Consider the following 21,125-nt stretch of genomic DNA (forward strand, 5'->3'; position numbering starts at 1 on the left):
AGTTAAACTATATACAAAACCAACACTTTTTTTTCTTAATTTTGGATAGAGTATGGAATGGTTAAAATTTCTGTCAGGTTTTTTGTCATCGGTGTCCAACTGGGAAGATTTTCCTTCACTTCCTGTCTTACGACGCAACAGGTTGAGAAATATAGGATTTCTCCAAGGAAGGGAAATCGCCTCTAAGGCTGGCAATATACTATACAATTTTCTGTCCAATTTCTGCCCAATTTCCTTTAGATTTACCTTCAACTATGTAGTGCAAGAGCCTGCCTAATTGGATACAATTGAAAGTGTTGTTAGGTTTGACTTCATATTATATGGTTTTTAATAAATCTAAACCAAAAATCTCATGAAAATTGTATAATGTATGGCCAGTCTTAGACAGTTTTCATCAGAACAAGTGTCTCCAATTAAAGATTTCCCATCCCTTTGTAGTGACAAATTAAAACTTTACTAAAGCAAATGAAAGTGTTGCGCTCCTAGCAAAAAATCAATACATGTAAATATATGAACAAAAACATGACCAACAGTCCCAAAAGTTGATAAAATATAAAAATAAATGCAATTCTTAAAAAAAAATCCAAAATAAGTGAAAAATCTTCCTGCTGGTGATTGCACCCAAAATCCCAGTGCTGTAAATCTTCAATACATGTGAAGATTTTTCACCTATTTAAATTTATTTGAAGAATTGAATTTATTTTTATGTTTTATCATCTTTTGGGACTATCAGTCACGTTTTTGTTTGTATGTTTACATGTATTGATTTATGCTAGCACTTTCATTTGTTTTAGTCTGTTTTTTATGCTTACACACATAACACGTGTTTGCAGCAGCTCATCTATTATTATTCTCATTATTTGGCAGCGCATGATTTCCTTTTGCCTTTATTAAATAAAAACTTTAGACTTTCTCTAAACTTTCAGTCACCAGGACAAAATTAGAGGAAGCAAACAGAAAAAGACCAACAGAGATTTTTTCAAACCAGAAACAAGATTTGACTTTACATATCCTTTCAGAGCACCAAGCATATGTTTTGCACCCACACTGCAGAGGTTTACTGATCCTATATCTCTAGGGGAACCAGGTAAAGCACATTTACTTGCCCAATCCTCAGCTTCAGCAGGCTCCTCTGTGCTTCCTGAACATTAGGGAGCAGGTGGCTCACTCCCACATAACTAGTGAATGGCAAATTAGGCATCCAGCACTGTTACACTGGGGGCGGGTAGAGTGTCCTCAGCCACGTGTAAGCTCCAAGTCATGGTTTGGCAACAGGAAAATATACAGAAAATGAGCAGCATATGATCAGCAAAGCAATCATTCAAGGCATGAGCTCAAGGTAAGTCTGAACCTTGGTTGTTTGGGTGCTCATCTGAATAGCAGACTTTTGGCTCATTCTGTGGGAACCAAACATCATATATAGGTATTTATACTGCTATTATATATAACAGTTTCCTTAAAAACTAGTTGTCACCTGATCTGGAATCACTGGCCATGTAAACACAGTTTAGTGTTGAGAATGGCACTGACATCACCGACCAAAGATGGCCACATGGACATATCTGGGAGCTGACATTGACCAAATATGGTTATGGCTGGAAAACAGCTGTGATCTTCTAGTGCTGCAGGGGTTAATATAAGTGGCTCCACATGTCTCAAGCTCTTGTCAAATGTGCCATCCTTTCTGCCCACATTCTCACATTCTGTGAATGGAGGACACAGATCTTTCATTCCTCTACCTGTCCTCCATTCATGGAATGTTTTTCATAGCATAGTCAGCAATTTTAGGATGTGCCTGTGACAGGTGAAGCAGCTTATATTAACCCCCAACACCTGCAGATCACAGCTGTAAGGGTACCTGGGGGCGGGCAGAGGACAGACGATTTCCAGAAATGGAACAGCCTATCAGCACTCGTCATTCATATGAAATACCATCCCTTGTGCCGATTTAAAAAAATTCACTAAACTTTAGCTTTACATTTCTTTCCACTGACCCTAAGGAAAAAAATTACCTTCAGGTTTGGCCACAGGGCACATTTTGCTAGACAAGCAGGTGCAACATACTTAAACAGAACATTCTATCAAGGCTCCTTAACAGCCTAACCTTAACAAGCTTCACGGTATTCTAAATAGATTTGTTTTGGCTAACAAGCTATCCTGAATGAAACAAAGAATACTCTGCAGAGCTTAGCATGACAGGAACATTTCTTTACCAAATATAAAAATGTATCATATTGCAGTCCACCTTATTAGAATAGTCTAATGGTAGGGATGACAATAAAACGTTGCGGGTCTCTACGACACAAGCCTTATTCCTGGTACCTCTTATGTCACTCCCTTGATGTAAGTTGTATATTGCATTCTTTGTTAACCTCGCCCAAATATTTGTCTCACTTGGTCAATAGCTCAGATTGTATTTAACGATTGGGTTTTGTCCCCTTGCCCCTCTCCATAACCCTGATTTTATGGAACTCATCTTTCCTTCCCGGTATTAAAGCAGAACTACACTTCATCTCAGTCCCATTCCTATCCTGCGGGGGGAGGGGGGGGCTGGTAAACATGCCCCTGTCAGGGCTCCCGGGTATGACCAGAGGTGTGTGACTGACGCAGGGAAACGCAGACTTCAGATATGTTATAAACAATGCAGAAGAAAATGAAGAATGATGTAGCGCTAAAACACACAATTAAAGCATCAGTACCTTAGGACATATAGCATAATATTGGGATCCTGTATAAACGTGAAGAGGATATACATATATGTGCGTGATGATACTAGCAAGATGAAGATGGAAAACAGATGTGCAACCCCTGCACACAGTGCACTTATATAAATATAAAGTCCAGTGATCCTGTATCAATATTCTCCACTCAAACAGAGTCCATGGACTGTATGTGGACCCGCACACCACCACGTGCAATCCAAAACCAGCTGAAATGGCCTCTCACCTCCTCCCTGCGACCCTGCAGGGCCACAGAGCTATAACAGATCCCCACTGAATCAAGGTATGCTTCCTCTTGAGTAGATGGCTTCTTTAGTATATCCCCAGTATACAGCTTCCACCTCTCCTATAGTATCCTCCGAGGTTAGCTGAGCAGGATGGACCCCAGCTCAAGCCCCAATAGGATAAAGGAAGCAAAAGACATCCTCCATAGTGTAAACCGTTTTAATAAATGCCAGAAAATAAATGTATAGTACACTCACATTTGCCAGATGAAATACAGGCTGTTTCCCATACCATGGGTGTAAGCGTGTGGCTGAAGGGTGTACCAAGATGGCGCCGCGCCGGAAGTGCGTCACCACGTATTGCCGTCGACGCGTTGCGTCACGTGACCCCGTGACTTCCTCAGGACTCATGTTATAAACAATGTAATTTATTAACACTAACCATACAAACATAAACGCAGTGCAATACTAAAACATAACACAGTGCACACAAACCAAACCAACCACCCACAGATAACAGTACATACAATGCAAGCGTCGTCAGGCAGGCCGGGTCAATATCAGTCGGGCAGGTAGGTACAGGGGGAGCAAGCGGAGAATGGTCGGGGTCACAGGCCAGGTTCAGCAGGTAGCGGGCAGCGTGGTACAGAGGGTCAGGCAGAGGAGAATGGTCAGACAAGCCAGGGATCAGAGCAGGGTCAGCAGAGAATCAGACAGGAACAGAGAGCAGGAACAGGATACAGGGCCCAAGAGAAACACAACACCAAGGCAGAGTCTGCAGGTCTGAATGTCCCTTAAATACACCAGTATAATTAGTTCCAGGTGTTTGACTGGCTGCAAGGTTGAGTCTCTGATTGCTGGGAGCACCCGCTGGCCAGCCCTGGTACTGCAGCTCATAAGGCAGCTGAGTCCCACTATTGCTGGCCAGTCCATTCCTGACAGTACCCCCCCCCCTCAAGGAGCGGCCTCAGGACGCTCCAAACAGTCCTAGCTGGGCAAAATGTTCCACCGCCCGGGTCTGGTAACTGGCGGGATATCAAAGACTGGCACACCGGGCAGGACTCCGGGCAGCGGCACACCGGGCAGGACTCCGGGCAGAGGCACGTCGGGCTGGACTCCGGGCAGAGGCACATCAGGCTGGACTCCGGGCAGAGGCACATCGGGCTGGACTCCGGGCAGAGGCACATCGGGCTGGACTCCGGGCAGAGGCACTCCGGGCAGCGGCACACCGGGCAGAGGCACATCGGGCTGGACTCCGGGCAGAGGCACATCGGGCTGGACTCCGGGCAGAGGCACATCGGGCTGGACTCCGGGCAGAGGCACATCGGGCTGGACTCCGGGCAGAGGCACATCGGGCTGGACTCCGGGCAGAGGCACATCGGGCTGGACTCCGGGCAGAGGCACATCAAGCTGGACTCCGGGCAGAGGCACATCGGGCTGGACTCCAGGCAGAGGCACATCGGGCAGAGGCACACCGGGCAGAGGCACACCGGGCAGAGGCACACCAAGATGGACTCCGGGCAGAGGCACATCGGGCTGGACTCCGGGCAGAGGCACATCAGGCTGGACTCCGGGCAGAGGCACATCGGGCTGGACTCCGGGCAGAGGCACATCGGGCTGGACTCCGGGCAGAGGCACTCCGGGCAGCGGCACACCGGGCAGAGGCACATCGGGCTGGACTCCGGGCAGAGGCACATCGGGCTGGACTCCGGGCAGAGGCACATCGGGCTGGACTCCGGGCAGAGGCACATCGGGCTGGACTCCGGGCAGAGGCACATCGGGCTGGACTCCGGGCAGAGGCACATCGGGCTGGACTCCGGGCAGAGGCACATCGGGCTGGACTCCGGGCAGAGGCACATCAAGCTGGACTCCGGGCAGAGGCACATCGGGCTGGACTCCGGGCAGAGGCACATCGGGCAGAGGCACACCGGGCAGAGGCACACCAAGATGGACTCCGGGCAGAGGCACATCGGGCTGGACTCCGGGCAGAGGCACATCGGGCAGAGGCACACCGGGCAGAGGCACACCGAGCCCCCGGGCGGGGCAACAGGCATCGGGCCCCCGGGCGGGGCGACCGGCATCGGGCCCCCAGGCGGAGCGGCGGGCGCCGGGCCCCCAGGAGGGGCGACAGGCGTCGGGCCCCCAGGCGGGGCGACAGGCGTCGGGCCCCCAGGCGGGGCGACAGGCGTCGGGCCCCCAGGCAAGACGACAGGCGTCGGGCCCCCAGGCGGGGCGACAGGCATCGGGCCCCCAGGCGGGGCGACAGGCATCGGGCCCCCAGGCGGAGCGACAGGCATCGGGCCCCCTGGCGGGGCAACAGGCATCGGGCCCCCAGGCGGAGCAGCGGGCGCCAGGCCCCCAGGAGGGGCGACAGGCGTCGGGCCCCCAGGCAAGGCGACAGGCGTCGGGCCCCCAGGCGGGGCGACAGGCATCGGGCCCCCAGGCGGAGCGACAGGCATCGGGCCCCCAGGCGGGGCGACAGGCATCGGGCCCCCAGGCGGGGCGACAGGCATCGGGCCCCCAGGCGGAGCAGCGGGCGCCAGGCCCCCAGGAGGGGCGACAGGCATCGGGCCCCCAGACGGGGCGACAGGCATCGGGCCCCCAGGCGGGGCGACAGGCATCGGGCCCCCAGGCGGGGCAACAGGCATCGGGCCCCCAGGCGGAGCAGCGGGCGCCAGGCCCCCAGGAGGGGCGACAGGCATCGGGCCCCCAGGCGGGGCGACAGGCATCGGGCCCCCAGGCGGGGCATCAGGCATCGGGCCCCCAGGCGGGGCGACAGGCATCGGGCCCCCAGGCGGAGCGACAGGCATTGGGCCCCCAGGCGGAGCGGCGGGCGCCGGACCCCCAGGCGGAGCGAAAGGTCTCGGGCCCTCAGGCGGAGCGGCGGGCGCCGGACCCCCAGACGGAGCGACAGGTCTCGGGCCCTCAGGCGGAGCGGCGGGCGCCGGACCCCCAGGCAGAGCGACAGGTCTCGGCCCTCAGGCGGAGCGGCGGGCGCCGGACCCCCAGGTGGAGCGACAGGTCTCGGGCCCTCAGGCGGAGCGGCGGGCGCCGGACCCCCAGGCAGAGCGACAGGTCTCGGCCCTCAGGCGGAGCGGCGGGCGCCGGACCCCCAGGTGGAGCGACAGGTCTCGGGCCCTCAGGCGGAGCGGCGGGTGCCGGGCCCCCAGGCGGAGCAACAGGTCTCGGGCCCCCAGGCGGAGCGACAGGTCTCGGGCCCTCAGGCGGAGCGGCGGGCGCCGGACCCCGAGGCGGAGCGACAGGTCTCGGGCCCTCAGGCGGAGCGGTGGGCGCCGGACCCCCAGACGGAGCGACAGGTCTCGGGCCCTCAGGCGGAGCGGCGGGCGCCGGACCCCCAGGCGGAGCGACAGGTCTTGGGCCCTCAGGCGGAGCGGTGGGCGCCGGACCCCCAGACGGAGCGACAGGTCTCGGGCCCTCAGGCGGAGCGGCGGGCGCCGGACCCCCAGGCGGAGCGACAGGTCTCGGCCCTCAGGCGGAGCGGCGGGCGCCGGACCCCCAGGTGGAGCGACAGGTCTCGGGCCCTCAGGCGGAGCGACAGGTCTCGGGCCCTCAGGCGGAGCGGCGGGCGCCGGACCCCGAGGCGGAGCGACAGGTCTCGGGCCCTCAGGCGGAGCGGTGGGCGCCGGACCCCCAGACGGAGCGACAGGTCTCGGGCCCTCAGGCGGAGCGGCGGGCGCCGGACCCCCAGGCGGAGCGACAGGTCTTGGGCCCTCAGGCGGAGCGGTGGGCGCCGGACCCCCAGACGGAGCGACAGGTCTCGGGCCCTCAGGCGGAGCGGCGGGCGCCGGACCCCCAGGCGGAGCGACAGGTCTCGGCCCTCAGGCGGAGCGGCGGGCGCCGGACCCCCAGGTGGAGCGACAGGTCTCGGGCCCTCAGGCGGAGCAGCGGGCGCCGGGCCCCCAGGCGGAGCAACAGGTCTCGGGCCCCCAGGCGGAGCGACAGGTCTCGGGCCCTCAGGCGGAGCGGCGGGCGCCGGACCCCGAGGCGGAGCGACAGGTCTCGGGCCCTCAGGCGGAGCGGTGGGCGCCGGACCCCCAGGCGGAGCGACAGGTCTCGGGCTCTCAGGCGGAGCGGTGGGCGCCGGACCCCCAGGTGGAGCGACAGGTCTCGGGCCCTCAGGCGGAGCGACAGGTCTCAGGCCCCCAGGCGGGGCGGCGGGCGCCGGACCCCCAGGCGGAGCGGCGGGCGCCGGACCCCCAGGCGGAGCGACAGGTCTCGGGCCCCCAGGCGAAGCGGCGGGCACCGAGTCACCAGGCACGACAGTGGGCTCCGAGTCAACTGGCATGACTGCTGGCACTGGGTCAGACATTGGATCGTCTGGCTGGACAGCGGGCATCGGGTCACCAGGCATCAGGTCATTTGGCTCGACAGCGGGCACCGCGTCATCTGGCAAGGCAGTGGGCTCCGAGTCAACCGGTATGACCGCGGGCACTGGGTCAGACATTGGATCGTCTGACTGGACAGCGGGCATCGGGTCACCAGGCATCAAGTCATTTGGCTTGACAGCGAGCACCGCGTCATCTGGCAAGGCAGTGGGCTCCGAGTCAACTGGCATGACCGCGGGCACTGGGGCAGACATTGAATCGTCAGGCTGGACAGCGGGCATCGGGTCACCAGGCATCAGGTCATTTGGCTCGACAGCGGGCACCGCGTCATCTGGCAAGGCAGTGGGCTCCGAGTCAACAGGCACGACAGTGGGCACCGGGTCATCAGGTACCGGATTGTCTGGCTCGACAGCGGGCATCGGGTCACCAGGTATGACAGCGGGCACTGGGTCACCAGGCATCAGGTCATATGGCTTGCCAGCGGGCACCGCGTCATCTGGCAAGGCAGTGGGCACCGGGTCACCAGGCATTGGATCGTCTGGCTCGACAGCGGGCATCGGGTCACCAGGTATGACAGCGGGCACTGGGTCACCAGGCATCAGGTCATTTGGCTTGCCAGCGGGCACCGCGTCATCTGGCAAGGCAGTGGGCACCGGGTCACCAGGCTGTGGATCGTCTGGCTCGACAGCGGGCATCGGGTCACCAGGTATGACAGCGGGCACTGGGTCACCAGGCATCAGGTCATTTGGCTCGCCAGCGGGCACCGCGTCATCTGGCAAGGCAGTGGGCACCGAGTCACCAGGTACGACAGCGGGCTCCGAGTCCATTGGCACGACAGCGGGCACCGGATCAGGTACAGGATCATCTGGATCAACAGCAGGCATTGAGTCAACTGGCCTAATAGGATCGTCATGCTGGGTAGAGGCATCAGGCTGAATGCCGGCGTCCGGCTGAGTAGAGGCTTCAGGCCGAGTAGAGGCTTCAGGCCGAGTAGAGGCATCAGGCCGAGTAGAGGCATCAGGCCGAGTAGAGGCTTCAGGCCGAGTAGAGGCATCAGGTCGAGTAGAGGCTTCAGGCCGAGTAGAGGCATCAGGCCGAGTAGAGGCTTCAGGCCGAGTAGAGGCTTCAGGCTGAAGAGAGGCATCAGGCTGCGTACAGGCATCAGGCCGAGTAGAGGCATCAGGCCGCGTAGAGGCTTCAGGCCGAGTAGAGGCTTCAGGCTGAGTAGAGGCTTCAGGCCGAGTAGAGAGTTCAGGCTGCGTACAGGCATCAGGCCGAGTAGAGGCATCAGGCTGCGTACAGGCATCAGGCCGAGTAGAGGCATCAGGCCGCGTAGAGGCTTCAGGCCGAGTAGAGGCTTCAGGCTGCGTACAGGCATCAGGCCGAGTAGAGGCTTCAGGCTGCGTACAGGCATCAGGCCGAGTAGAGGCATCAGGCTGCGTACAGGCATCAGGCCGAGTAGAGGCATCAGGCTGCGTACAGGCATCAGGCCGAGTACAGGCATCAGGCCGAGTAGAGGATTCAGGCTGAGTAGAGGCTTCAGGCTGAACCACGGAAGGCAGGTTCACCGGTTTGGATACTGGCAGGATGGTATTGGTTAGAAAGAATTTTCGCTTTTTTCTGGTTTTAACTACTGGAGCACTGCAAGTAAACGCAGGTCTGTAAACGAATGGAGCAGCTGGAGACAGAGAAGAACTGGAGGATGGAACAGGAGAGGGAGCAGTTGCTACAGAGGGCTTCTTTACAGGGTTAAAGGCAGGATAGGTGCAGCGAGTGGGAACAGGGGACTGACATGCGGTAGATAGCAGGGCAGGAGGAGCTGTTGGGAATGCAGGAATAGAGTTTTGAGGAAATAGATTAGAAGCAGGACTGGGTTTTTGTAAGCTGACTGAGGCTGGGTGCAACAAATCTGTCCATGTCTGCAGTATGGGTTGAACAAAGCTGAGCTTACACAAAGCCTGTCTGGTCAATGACTGCACTGCGTTTATACAATCTCTTAGTGTCTGTGGTGAACATGTGGAATAATGCTCCAGAAAGTAACCCACATCATCCTCTAATAACCACACCAGGGACTCTACCTGGTCTGCACTAAATGGTGGCAAAAATTCATCCCTGCATTCGGGGGAACCAGATGAAACCAACTCAGCACAAACCTCAATCAAAGGCTGCACCTCAGAGAACTCTGTGCCCTGATCTACTAGAACATGAGCGAGCCGTATACATTCTAGCAGTTCATCCCGGGGATACTCCTTCAGAGTTTGATAAGCATACTCTCTGTCATCAAACACTAGCAGATATAAATACACAACCTCATCCAGATCCATCCTTCCCAGCAACAAGCCAAGATGGCTTCCCAGTGCAGCCACTTCTGGTCAGGATTGGCCTTGGTGTAATGTCAGGGCTCCCGGGTATGACCAGAGGTGTGTGACTGACGCAGGGAAACGCAAACTTCAGATATGTTATAAACAATGTAATTTATTAACACTAACCATACAAACATAAACGCAGTGCAATACTAAAACATAACACAGTGCAAACAAACCAAACCAAACCACCCACAGATAACAGTACATACAATGCAAGCGTCGTCAGGCAGGCCGGGTCAATATCAGTCGGGCAGGTAGGTACAGGGGGAGCAAGTGGAGAATGGTCGGGGTCACAGGCTAGGTTCAGCAGGTAGCGGGCAGTGTGGTACAGAGGGTCAGGCAGAGGAGAATGGTCAGACAAGCCAGGGATCAGAGCAGGGTCAGCAGAGAATCAGACAGGAACAGAGAGCAGGAACAGGATACAGGGCCCAAGAGAAACACAACACCAAGGCAGAGTCTGCAGGTCTGAATGTCCCTTAAATACACCAGTATAATTAGTTCCAGGTGTTTGACTGGCTGCAAGGTTGAGTCTCTGATTGCTGGGAGCACCCGCTGGCCAGCCCTGGTACTGCAGCTCATAAGGCAGCTGAGTCCCACTATTGCTGGCCAGTCCATTCCTGACAGCCCCCTTCCTATCCTGAAAGCATACAGCCAGTGATCACTACAGATCTTTCATCACTGGTACATAGTAAACTGTATTTACTATGTGTCAGTTTGAAAATGAAATACTGAATAGTAAACAGTGTTTACTATGTTTCACTTTATGAATGAATTAGGAGTCCATACAGACTCTTATCTCGTTCATCTTCAGTGCAGAGAAATGGACTGTCTTCAGTCCATTTCTCTTTCAAAAAAGGGACATTAGAGGTCTGTTTAGACCAACCCCCCCCCCTTCCCCCCAAAAAATTTAAAAAATAAAAATGTACCTGTGCAAAAAAAAGGCTCCATGTACACTGCACTGGACAGCGCGTTTAGCGCTTGGCCGTTTATTCATTTCAATTAATCCTTTCCTGAATGCAATTCTTCTGCATTCAGGGGAGGGATGTTTAACTGGCCCTAAACTCTGCTATTGGTAAACTCTGATAAATGACTATGCTCTGGGGCTTTGGCAATAAGCACCAAAAGCTCATGAACTAACGTTTATGAGCAGCAGTGGGCATGAGGCCAAAAAATTAAGCTGTAAAAAAATAAAAATAAAAAAATTTGCGCAACTATTGTGGTGCCTAAAAAAATCAGCAGTATCTTGCTTTTATTCCACTGCTCATGTGTTTTCAGAAAATATATGGTTTGGGGGGTCTTTTACAAACTCTGAAAGCTGTAAGGGAAAAATAAAACAGCAAAGATTACAAAAATGGTCTCGCCACCTGAGTTTAAAAGTGGAGCACAGGGCCTGGCAGCGAAAGGGTTAAATACCAAGCATTTACATCAGAGGGAAAGTCTGGCAACTATAGAACCCAACATTTCATTTAACACTTGTGCTGGCCTTCATATGCTGATCAATCTATAGACCCTGATTTGGTCTCTTTGGGACAGTAAAGGTGGAGAGAATAGGTACGCATTAACTTTTGATCGCCCCCTGTCATCCTTTCAGCAGGAATGCATCAGGGCCATACTAGCCAAACATATTCTTTCTTTCCTTGTCCTTTAAATCATTAATAAAAAACAGATATGAAGAATCTGGTTATACACTCATAACTAGGTGGTATAGGACCATTAATATCCTATGTATCATATTTTCAAATACCTCAGATCATCCTTGGGTACTGTTTTGAACTCAAATGCATATCTTCTGGTCCTGTTCTAAACTAGGACACTTCTGGACCCAGGTACATACAATTATGTAGTAAATTTATAATCAGCCAACTACCAAAAAGCTCACTCTCTTCCCACTTCATCATTATTATTATTATTATTATTATTATTATACAGTATTTATAAAGCGCCAATAGTTCGCTCAGCGCTGTACATTACAAAGGGGGACAGAACATGTGACAGAACAATACCAATACAATGCAAAACATGAGGGGATCGAGGGCCCTGCTCTTTCGAGCTTACAATCTAGGAGGGAGGGGGTGGTGGCACAGGAGGAGATAGCTGTGGGGGATGGAGTGGTAGGAAGAGTGGAGGAGGTCGGCAAGTTAGCAGGGGGTGGGGTAGGCTTCTCTGAAGAGATGGGTTTTCAGGGTGCGCCTAAAGGAGAGGAGAGTAGGTGATAATCTGATGGGTTGGGGCAGGGAGTTCCAGAGGATGGGTGACACCCTGGAGAAGTCCTGGAGGCGGGCATGGGAGGAGGAGACCAGGGAACTAGAGAGAAGGAGGTCTTGTGAGGAGCGGAGTGTGCGTGCTGGGCGGTACTTGGATATTAGGTCAGAGATGTAGTACGGGGCAGTATGGTGGACAGCTTTGTACGTCAGTGTTAGGATTTTGAATTTGATCCGTTGCGCAATCGGAAGCCAGTGGAGGGATTGGCACAGGGGGGTGGCGGAGACAGAGCCGTTGGAAAGGTGAATGAGTCTGGCAGCCGTGTTCAGGATGGACTGAAGAGGGGATAGCCAGCGGCGAGGCAGGCCAGTGAGGAGGGAGTTGCAGTAGTCGAGTCGTGATATGATGAGGGAGTGGATGAGCTGTTTAGTGGTTTCTGGGGTTAGGAACGTGCGGATTTTGGCGATGTTGCGGAGGTGGAGTCTGCACGAGTTTGTTAAAGATTGGACTTGGAGCTGGAAGGATAGGTTGGAGTCCAGAATGACACCCAGTACTCTGGCCTGCAGGGCGGGTTTGATGGTAGCGCTGTTGGATGTGACGGAGAAATCAATGGGGGGTGGTGTCCGGGCTGGGGGACATACTGTAAAATCTTACAGTATAAACATTCACATGATGTATGCTGTTTGAGCTTATATTCCAGCATTATGGAATCAACCTATCCCACCAACAGTAAAAAAAACTAGTTTGACAGGCTGAAAAGTATTAAAACTATTGAAGACATTATTAACAAGGGTATGGACTCAATATTTCAGAATACTTGGTACATACTACTGTAGTGGGAGTATATCTCACACCCAAATACAGGTCACTTTGGAACTCAGGTAGTCTAGAGCAACTTTTCCAAACGTGACTCTGCTTGCTTTTTCAAAACTGCTTTTTATTACTGTAGTCACATACATAATGCATTTTCCACCTTAACTCACCACTAATCCTTCTCCCCCTTCCCAGCTCCCTATTCACCTTTCTTTTCCATTCTTTCCCTCTCATTTTCTTTCTCCTTTCCTCTTTCCCCTCTCCTGTCTTTGCTATCACCCCCCTTTTCATCCTGTCTCACCTTATAACCTAATACACCAGAGCATGGTCCTGAATGAAATCTGCAGGGTTTGCTGTGTTGGCTGCGCTCCCTTTACTCCCCTCTAAAACCTTAGCTTAGCTTTCTGAACATCTTTGTTCTTACAAACTTGGTATTTCTTCCAAAATATTTTTGGAGTTCCACGTACATGTACCCTTTCCCCTCTCCAATTTTGTGCTCACCTTATGCACCACTGCCCTTCATGTACGTCTGCTGTACTCAGGTTATGGAGTTATTTATCCCAATATTGCTAGGGCATTGGTCCCTACCCTTCCACCTTGTGAGTTATGTACCTAACTGCTGATTCAGTTTTAATAATTTCTTTCAATAATAAAGCTGTGTGTGTTGTAATTTGGATATTTTGTGCCCTTACTTATACGATATAACATGTATCTTTACCAGTTTGTTATAAACAAAGAATTTATTGAAAAACATGCTGGTAAAGTGTTTCATCAAAACATGAAGAAGCATCTTGGGATATTGATGGCATTCAAGTAATAGCAGATGACATGATCATAGCTACCTTGATTCAAAAGGCTCTTTCATACTGGTGACAATGCTTACGGCCTTTGAAATGTGATCTGCGATGTATTGCTTTTCAAAAGGCAGTATAGCAGTAGCTGGGAGGCCCCTCTGAAGTGTTTCACATCGACTGGGTGTAGATGTACCTCTACGACTAAGCCCAATCAAGGAGAGATTAGTCTGAGGGGCATATCCAAGATACAGGGGACTGTTACCTCATCAGTGGATGGGGCTGATCTATGGTGTGGTATGCGCCCCCTAATTTTGCTATTGTGAAAGAAGCTGATTGGCTGCCATGCACACCTGCTCCAGATTCTGCCTGCTCCAGTTTTGATAAATTCCCCTCTATTTGTGCAGGGTAGTGGTGGTTTTATACCTATCAAAATTTCTTTAAGAAGTTATAAGTAAATCCCTATGAAGGCATAAAGTTTTTTTCAGTTTGGCAGGCCAAAACTATTTCTGAGTTATAATTGGAAAGGTAACTCAAAGGATAAAATCCACATAATCCACAGTATAAAATACAGGCTGAATACCATAACATTCTGAACTAACATACCATGTTGCCTAGCAGATAATTGTCTTAATTTTTTTTTTTTATAACTACACCTTCTGTTCATGGTGAGTTCTCATCCAGCTGTAATTATAACCTATAATGTTTGACAAGAAGCATGGAAAGAATCTGGAAAGACACACACTAGGTATCTCTGAATGCTTAATGTGTTCCCCCAGTTGACTGGATAGATGAGCTTAGTCTGTTACAGGTTGTGTAGAATCATACCGGGAACCAAAGGAATCCTGACCGTGTGGCAGGTTGTAATATCTCCGCCTGTAAAATCTTGTTTATAATGATGGACCCTGGAAAGACTTAATGTCTTTATTTGGAAAGGATTAAAAGGGATTAGATGGACCTAATGAAGCCACCCTATGCTTTGCAAATAATCAGATACACAGCTCAGGAAGAGCTGAAAAGAGAGCACCCCATCTGCACATTCCTGCTCACTTAACAAGAGATCACATAGCAGTCAAACAACTAGAGGGCAGATTACATGTTGTAATGATGACTAAGAAGATTGTCACCAATTAAAGCAATTTGTGGGCTCATTTAGCTTTTAACCAAATGACTGCTGGTAAATTTTTGGTTTAAATTTGAATGTAAGATAAATCTGTATATGAGCTGGTATACTGCCTAAATTTGAGAGACTGGAAGGAGGAAAACCTTTTAGCGACAAAATACTTATGGAAATGATACATTCTTGATGTACACCAGGTCATAAATCCATTCACTTATAATAAACCTGTAAAAGAGAAGCATGGGATTAAAAATACCCATTATACTCACCTAGCTGGATGCAGCACCCCACCAGCTCTGCACTGAGAACTGAATGATCAAACACTGCTGATCACTTAGTCTCCCAGAGGCACACCTCAGAAGCTGAGCCAGCTGCTGGTCCATGCTTCTGAGTGGATCCCGACCATACGGTTGGGATCTTTTCAGAGCATGGACTGACTCTGTGGCATCAGCCAGGAGCAGGCTTTAGCCTGCTAATGGCTGAAAATGGGTCATAGGATTGCAGAATGAACTGCACTCCTGTAATCCCCAGGGCGAATATAGCCAAAATAGCTTTGGCTATACTTCTTCTTTAATATGTTGAACATACAGAACACAACTGAAAAGGCTAAATTTAGAAAAATATTTGACATACAAAATGGAACACAATGTTAATAAAAATAGCTGCTGTTGTAGTTTTCATAGAAGTTTTAATCCCATTATGTTTCTGAATTAAGTAAAAAGACTAAAATAGACCTTTGAATAATTGCCAAAAAGTTATTTCAATTTTGACAGTGCTACGTCTAGTCATGGTGTCAGAAGGAGCATATCTCGCACAGGGTTCTCAATGGTTCAGGTTGAGGTGCTCCAGGATGACTATTTGGAGTGGAAAAAACGGTTTTACATTTTTATCAGGGGTTAGTAACTCCTGGATTGTGTTCTGTAGTCTGGAGGCTTCAAACAAATCTTGAGAAGGATGAAGCCTCTAACCCGGTGTCCACATCTTACTGAACATCAGCAGGGGGACTGTCTGAGATTCAGTGCTTTTTTTTCCATGGACGCCAGCTCCTGGAGCAGTATGTGGGTGAAGAGACACTAGGAGAGTGTCTGCTCTGACCTCAAGGAGAGGTGGTCAGATCTAACCAGGCTGTGGCTTGAAAGTGATACCAAGAAACTGTGTTTGTAACTGGGCAGGAGCCTGTGCAGTCCAAGGCAGACAGAGTTGCAGTAGCCAGGAAACTGAGAACTTCTGTTCTGTCATGGTGTTGCTGAAAATCCCTGCTGTACTGTCTCCTAGGAGCAGTCTTCCTGGCTCCTGGGCAGTGACCTTCTCTGTCTGCCAGAGTGGAGCCCTGAACCTTAGTCAGGTCTCTACTAAAAGCCCTACACACACCTGCTCAATTAGTGTGTTGGTTGTTTACGGTTGTTCATGGTTGTTCACAAAACCATTACCAAAGATTGGAGACTTCATCCCTCCCAAACTGGGTCCAGTTTCCTCTGCATTTGACATGCGCTCTGAATCCCCTTAACTGGCCTAGATGAAGACCATGTGTGATACAAAACCATTTTTACACAATGGTAGGGCACAGCACTGTCATAAAAAAAGCAAAACAATAAATTACAGGGTGTCCTCTACCTAAAACTAAGAACCATTTTAATATTTCGTTTAAATAGTACTTTTGTTCAAAAAGATGGTTCTTACTACTCCATTTATATTTATTTATTACTCAGCTCTGAAGATTTCCTAGTGTGGCTGTACAGTGCTGCTGGACAAGAGGACTCTTTGGGCCTAGAAAATTGTAACTTGTAATTATATTTGTATAAGTTTTCTTCATGTCATCCTTTTTATGGGGACTTGCTAGTTAAGTTCTTTAAAAATAATTAAAAAGGGCGCTGCACCCCAGTAATCTTTGATCTCTTCCATGTTGCTCAGGTAGATCTCCACTTCTCAAAGGTTGCCTACCCCTACTCTAAATAGTGATCCTATTGATGATTTTGACCCTGTTGAGCAGTCCCTGTATCCTACAGCCCAGTCCAAATCTTTACCTAACCATTCTTTTCTTGGCAGTTGAAAGGTTGTCTGTGCAGAAAGTGCACTCAAATAGATGAAATCTAAGAAAACCAATGATAGATCTTCACAACTGGAGAACTGTTAAAAACAGGAACCATTCTGAGTTATTACAGGAGCTGAGTAGGCTCCAGTTTACATAGAAACACCTTTTAAAATTCAGGAAAAGTAAATTATTCAGAATCATATTTGGAATGTGAATAAATCATTAAGTACACAGTCGTGTTGTGATGCTCTAAGCAAGCTTTCAGATTTTCTATTTAAAGTGGTTGTATACATTGTAAATATGGAGTGCAGTGACTGGCCTCAGGTGATTTCCAGAGATGAAACAAATCCTTCTATATAAGTTGCACCTGTTTATCTGCAGTCTCTCTTCTCTACAAGCTTGTATGAGTTTCAGAAAGGGGGGGAGTTGAAGTTACACTCTGATGATCTCAGTCAGGAGAGCTCTGAGAGCTGAGTGAAAGGAAGGAACACACACATCTCATACAGCGCAAAGGAATAGAACGAGACTGTCCATCACATGCTGTGTGCTGGAGCCCATGTGGAAAAAAATTATATTTTAAATGTATTTTTAAAATATTCTTCCCAAATATATTGACATATATTTGAAATACTACAATTTTTGGCCGTATTCAAAATATTTCATATATATATATATATATATATATATATATATATATATATATATATATATATATTATGTTGAAATGCTTTTTTTTATATTAAAAAAATGAAAAAATATTTTTAAAAATAAATTTTCAAATATATGTCTTTGAAGATACATTTAATCTACATTTTTGGAATGCATTTACAAATATATGTAAAACTATACATTAAAATGACTTTTTTATATGTTAAAGCAAAAATATGAAGAATATATTTTAAAAATATATATTTTTAAATATATGCCTTTAGAAAATATTGTTAAATTTAAATTTTTTAGAATACATGTTAAAATATATTAGCGTAGGCCAATATATTGTAAATATATGTCACATATATAATTTTTTTTCTAAATATATAAAAAAAATATTTCTCTTCCATGTGGGAGGTCACTCCCCTGTCACCTTTTTACCTCTTGGTGTCAGGAAAACTTGTCTTACAGATAGCAGAGGACGGAGGCAGCAGACAAAAATGACTCTTAGTGCTCTGGATAAAGACAACTACAGAGTGTACAGTATAGGGATATGCTTTGTTCATATTTTATGTCAGAGGTTTACAACCACTTTAATACACTGAGATCTGTCTGAGGCATTACCTCCCTCTGCATGTGATAGGCAAATGAGTCCTCACTGAGGAAACTAGACAAACAGTTGGTTTGCCATGCTGACTGACAAGCTCAACGCTGACGTTATCACCTGCTCCCTCTTTCTTTTGAAAACCTTTACTGACAGATTTCAGCATGGTGTTTGCACACTTTAAACTAAAAGCAGGTAGGAAACTGAAATCAAGTTTTCTAAACTGCCATTATTATTTCAAAGATTTTCTCTCATAACTGCTGTTGTCTCTTGTGGTTCTTTATTGGCACGTTTGAGGTGATTGTATTTCACCTCAAACATGTTAAATACAGTATGAGTATTGCTTGGACTGAGAACAAGGAAACAGTTGTCCTGAAGATGTATATATTAGTGTAAACATTAAAAAAAGAGCAATACAGACTGTATGGACTGATTTTTATTTGCATGTGAAAGCCTCAGGTTAAAATAGATCAATGTACTTGAATATTTAAAAGAAGAAAAGAGTTGCTAAGAAACAAGCATTTTCTTAGTTCCACTGATGTTTGTCTCTATACCACCACCAAAAGGTCTAGATTCTGACATCAAGACTCCAAGATAGCTGTAATGGATTTCATGACCACCCAAGTGTCTAAATGTGGAGCTGACCAGCAACACAGGTTTTAAGATCTATGTGATATGGGGGATGGTTTACCTGACTGGTCACAGATTCAAGGATTGTTCAGTCCCTGGGGAAGGCAACAGCTCTATGGCTGTGGCCTGGAGATAATTACAACATGTGTAGAACTGAGGCTGGGAGCATGCCTTGCAGAGCACAACTGTAATCCTTTAATCAGATGTTTTGCTTCCCTTTAGGATAACATCTTCAATTGATTTAGAGAACCCCTCCTCTCCATTTAAGGGGGGAAAATGGAGTAATGGGTTTCATTTGAGAGTCTAGTCTTACAAGATGATAAATGGCTGTTGTCAGCTTTACTTGACTTTGACTGCTAGATGATGCAGTATTGGGATGCTAGTGAAAAGGTAAAGACCGGGGCAAACATGTGTGGCCATACAAAAGGAATTTGCCATCATGGGAAGCAAAAACATTCCTACAGATTTTTTTTTTATAATTTAATGATTCCAGATTCTTGAAAATGCAAATATTTTAATTTTCATTAAGCTTTTCACCTAGCAAAGGTTTATTTAATTGTATGAAAAAGTGCAGTTCAGAGCTGGCAGTCTTAGAGGACAACACAGGAATACAAAGTATAAAATTTTTCTGTGCATTACTGTCATTTAAGTTGTAGCAGTGATTTTTTTTAGAGCGATAGATGGCAACATATGGTATGTATTTGCAGCACCCTCCTAGATAGCTAGGGGGACCTAGTGCTCAATTGTTAGTTAGAGGCTGAGTAGCAGCCTGTGGTGATAGTCAGAGGGAGGTCAAATTTTGTTCAGAGCTGAGAGGCTCTGCAGGCCAGTTCCCCCTGCTCTAGAGATCTTGGAGAAAATTCTAGAAGCAGTAGGAAGGGGTGAGGAGGAGCTGGCTTGCACACCTGGAGGACCTTGGCCAATCCCCAAGCAGGAGGCTTGGCATGTGGCCAGGGCAGCCTTCAAATGTGAGAGAGCCTGTTCAGCAGCAGGAGAGTTCAGGTGGAAGATGGAGAGGAAGTGAGAGGCTGGAGAACAGGAGCATGGGAAATGTCCCAAATGGGAAGGGGCTCAGATGGGAAAGGGCAGAGGAGCTGGAATGGAGGAAAGCTCAGGACCTCATTGGCCCCTAGACAAAGGACCATCTGTGCAGTATGTTAGGAGAGGCCCAGCAGAAGGACAAGCGATTATGGCTACCTTTCCAGAAGATTTTTTTTGCTGTTAAAGAGCATTGTACATAGTTTCAGGAAGATTGTCCTCAGTTGCTGTTCCCTTTGGACATCCCATACCCCATCCAAATTCCATTCCCCTAATAAAATCCCCCAAAAAACAAGCTCAAAGAGTGGTTATTGTCTCATGGATGCAGGTCTATGTGGAAAATTTGTGTTGCCTGGCTATGTAGGATCCCAAACTCAGCAGCTCCTGCGGGGTTAGTGCTACATATTTTATAACCTTACTATACTATACCATTTAAATGATCAAAAAACGAATTACATGATCCCAAGCACTGGGGGTTCAGTCAGTATCTGGTAAAAAGGATGCGGCCCCAAAATGGAAACTGGATGAGTCAATGCTGCTCCAGATGAGCAGAGATAAGGAGAAAAAAAAGAATACAAAGCCATGCAAGAGAACCTTCTAAGAGTAGTATTCAGTTGTACATATGGAAAACGTAAGGCAAGCATGTGATAAGCATAGCACTACCCCCGCAGGAGCTGTTGAGTTTTGGGCCCCCCAAAGCTCTGCACAGCCAGGCATTTTCCACTCTTGCATCCAAAGTCAGTAAACAGTCCATGAGCTTGTAGCTTGTTTTTTTGTTGTTTTATTAGGGGTTAACAAATCCGATCAGCACACATTATTTTCTAGGAGCATTCAGTACCCTTAAATGACCCTTCTTCAGACACAAATGAAAATCTCATCCACCTGGCTTTCATGAAGAATATCCCATGGTATTCTGAGACACATGGGACTGCTGTCCCAGGAGAACTAGTTGGGTGTTACACCTGAATACCCTCTCCCTTGTAGGCCCACAGGGTGTAGAGGTACTTACACTTTTCTGTTCCTATAGCTTTAAAAGGTGAAGCTGCTTTCAGGCTGGCTTCTTCCCCTGCTGACAGGCAGTTCTTCCCCATAGACTGTAGAACAGTGGAGGTCCCTCTTTCCAGCTCCCAGAGTCCGTAGGCAGACCCCCTCCTCTGGGCCCCCCTCCCAGGTTCCACACCAGCAGCACTGCCTCACTCTATCTTCCACCCGACTCCCTTGCTGGCCAGGCTCTCTCATATTTATGGGTTGAGCTAGCCGCAGGCCTCCTACCTGGGATTGGTCAGACTCCCATAAATATGCAGATGAGCCCCCTCCTGGATTCTAGAAATGTCTCCAAGTTTCTAGTGCAGGGGAAGGTACCAGTGTATTGACCTGTAGAGTCCTTCAGCTCTAACCTAAAGTAACTTTGCTGACTCACACCCGGACTGACTCACACCCATGCGTCTAGCAAGCCTCTAACAGTACACACAAAAAACTATCTACACTGGAGGGTATTACATACAAACACACACACACACACACTAGAAAACAACCATGTCCTCATTGGCTGGGGAAAAAAACAAAAAGTGACAAAAAATGTACAAAT

At 48.9% G+C, this 21,125-nt stretch overlaps 1 long non-coding RNA gene across 1 annotated transcript in view; it reads right to left on the reverse strand.

The window, feature by feature from the left end:
- LOC149467673 (uncharacterized) overlaps positions 1-20,745 on the reverse strand; it is a 55,340-nt gene extending 34,595 nt beyond the window's left edge. Inside the window, exon 1 of the long non-coding RNA XR_016311897.1 lies at positions 20,547-20,745. This is a non-coding gene — a long non-coding RNA (uncharacterized LOC149467673). The remainder of the gene's footprint in view (positions 1-20,546) is intronic.
- Positions 20,746-21,125: the final 380 nt, after the last annotated feature.

Source organism: Staurois parvus, unplaced genomic scaffold (genome assembly GCF_062004578.1).
Source record: "Staurois parvus isolate SC_StPar_1 unplaced genomic scaffold, SC_StPar_1.0 ptg000104l, whole genome shotgun sequence".
Lineage (NCBI taxonomy): Eukaryota > Metazoa > Chordata > Amphibia > Anura > Ranidae > Staurois > Staurois parvus.